The 3118-nt window shown below is 37.4% G+C and overlaps 1 long non-coding RNA gene across 1 annotated transcript; it reads right to left on the reverse strand.

Moving 5' to 3' along the window:
- Window positions 1-2157: 2157 nt before the first annotated feature.
- LOC141586403 (uncharacterized) lies at window positions 2158-2808 on the reverse strand. The gene is made up of 2 exons (XR_012519516.1): window positions 2767-2808; window positions 2158-2686 (listed from the first exon to the last, which is right to left on the reverse strand). It is a non-coding gene; the product is annotated as an uncharacterized LOC141586403 (long non-coding RNA).
- Window positions 2809-3118: the final 310 nt, after the last annotated feature.

Consider the following 3118-nt stretch of genomic DNA (forward strand, 5'->3'; position numbering starts at 1 on the left):
AATTTAAAGCATTTTTCGCAATGAACGTAATTATCTACATTTTAGAATTTTTATCAAAATAATTTTTAAAAAAAATTAAAATCAAATCACCGTAATAATTTAATGTAATTTTATGATAAAATTTATTGAACTATAATTAATATTTTCCTAAGATTTATACAACATTTATTATGTTCATATTAAATGATTAGCTGTAATTAATACTTGTCATTAAGGCTGGATGGACACGTGGCGCATCCACAGCGTTTCAACCCAGTTTTATATATATATATAATCAGGATCCTGTACGAACCAAATTATTGTGCGAACTGTACGAACTCCATATTAAAGGCTGGCTTTTCTTTATTCTACTTAAAAAGCCCGCCTCTTATCTCACATATACAGCCCAAATTTCATAACCCATTCAATATTTACAACAAGTCCACCTCAAATCCTAACTTTACATCACCTCCACCACTGCCGCCGGCCACCACCAATAGACGCTGTCCACCACCAGCAGACCACAACTCTCCCGGCGACAGCTTCGAAGCCTAGACGGACATCAAATCGGAGTTAACTCTTTCCATTTTCTCACATATTCAATCACTCTTTCCTGTTTATCTCAATCCCTCCCCGTCGCACACTTACGTCGGCGAACCACAGGAGGTCCACTCTCGTTTTTCTTTGCCCTACAATTACGCCAGCTCATTTCGTCGTTGTTCCGTCCTCTCGTCACACAACACCTTTGGTTTTGGTGTAGATCTGAGATTTCGAATTTCAGATCACAAGTCGTTATCATAGTCGAGCGTCGGCACACTGGCGTTGTGGTGATAATAGAGTGGTGAGTGGAGGTTGCTCGTGGTGGTGGTCTTGAAAAAATGGTGTTGGTCGTCGGGGTTAATGATGGTTTTGTTGGCGTGAAAGTCTATAACAGTGAGTTCATTATGTTGTTTAATGTTTAACTCCGAGTGTCATATTTGTAGATCCGACGGTTAAATTTGGAGTCTGAAAATATCCTCGTTGGTGAAATTTGAATCTCCTAGTGATGGTGGTTGGAACGGCGTTAATTGGCAGTGGTTTCCCGCTTCTTGGTTCGCCGTCGACAATTTCTGAATGGTCATTGATATTGTCGGGAATTTTTTAGTAGTCTAGTGACGGCTGTTGGTTCAGTACGATAGATGTCGTGCGTGTGAGATCGACTCATGGTGGTGGTGGTGGACTGAGGTGGACGGTGGTAGTGACTGGTGGATTGGGCGGTGCTGATGTGGCTCTGATAAATGGTAGTTCATGGGTTGGGTAGCCGTGGTTGTGATTGTGGAAAGGGATAGGGTGGTGGTTGTGGTTTTGGGCAGTGGTAGAGTGGTGGACAGTAGTAGGGTGATTGGTGGTTGATGGTAGTGGTGTAGTTTATAGTTTTGGGGTAGATACACGACGTGCTGTTATCGGATACATGTATGAATTCTATTAGATACACATATGATTTGTGTATCTCAGAGCACTGATATTTGTATATGCCAGTACTTTGTTAGATGAGTTGACTCTTCACTTCGTAAGATATTAACGTTAGTTTATTTTATAGAGTATTTAGTTTATTTTATAGAGTATGTTTGTAGTATACTGTAGTATCTCTTCTTTTTGTCAGGATTAGTTTTACCATATATTGATCATTTGCACACATGGCAATCAATATTTGTTTTTTTACGACGTAAGGCCGTAAGGGTAAATATTGGTGAAGTAATGTTGATATTTTGAAATATTTGCGCTTTTCATGGGGGCAATATACTAAAGGAAACAAAAGGAAATATTTTTAAATTAATAATATTTTTTTTATTTTCCAAAATATATATACCCTCTACCGAGAGTATATTATGCTCCTACTTGTAAAATAGGATAAGAACAACGTAAAGGTAACATTTTGAAGGATCCAAAACACAATTATTGGCCGACCTTCACCTTGCAAGCTAGTTGCACCTCTTTACCTTGCTAGGTGCATACATTTACCTTGCTAGATACACATCTCTAGCAAGGTAAATACACTTGTTTACCTTCCTAGATACACTCTTTTACCTTTCTAGATACACTCTTTTACCTTTCTAGATACACATCTTTGACAAGCTAGATACACACCTTTAAATTATTAGATACATATCTTCACCTTACTAGATACATGTCTTTAGATTGTTAGATACATGTCTTTATTTATCTTGCTAGAGGATACTCTATTCACTTCATTTAACACATGGACAATTTTGAGTACAAAGAAACCGCTCATTCATTGAAACACGGGATACACAGAAACTTAATCTGAGTACCTCAGTACAAATTATCTCATCTTCATAAATCTATCACAAACATTTCTCACAAAGATGGATCTTACTAAAAACTGATAACAAATTATCAAGTATTTCTATTAGAAGTATTAATCATCTCCTCATGTTTCTGGCTTTCTTAATACATCAGATATCCTGAACACCTGCAATTTAGCACAGTTCATAGCTTACAGCCTTACATCCTTTTCAAGCCGAATTTCATCCGAAACATTAGGCTAATTCTAATGTTCTTTTCAAGTAGAACAACTGAAAAACCAGCTGCAGTCCTGACATTGTAGTCAATCTTACCAATCTTTCTAATATCAAAAATCAACCATCCGATCAATCGCTTTCACCAATGATGCTAGCAATTACAGTGAAACATTCAGCTGTCATTCCTGCAATCAAAGCATTCTTTTAATCCATCAAACACTCACATTACTAGATACACACCTTTAGTAAGTATTACAGGACTCACCATTGCATCATACTCAACCGCATTCAACTGATCCTTGGCATGTATCCACCCCATTGGAATCTTGATACATGTATCTAGTATTATTCATACATGTATCTAGTAACGATACTTCATGTATCCACCCCATTGGAATCTTGATACATGGTCGGCTTTTGCCGAGCATTCACACTTGATAGGCTATTGTCACTGCAAAACACCCACCACAAATAAGTTCACCTTCAGAACATCAATATACTATCCACATCCGACAACCAATCACGCTTCATGTAGGACATGTTTTCGCAATCCAACTTCACATGATTTGGTAGAATAAACAAACAAACTTAAACTTTGAGTTAGTAGCCATCTAACT

Source organism: Silene latifolia, chromosome 6 (assembly GCF_048544455.1).
Source record: "Silene latifolia isolate original U9 population chromosome 6, ASM4854445v1, whole genome shotgun sequence".
Taxonomy (NCBI): Eukaryota; Viridiplantae; Streptophyta; class Magnoliopsida; order Caryophyllales; family Caryophyllaceae; genus Silene; species Silene latifolia.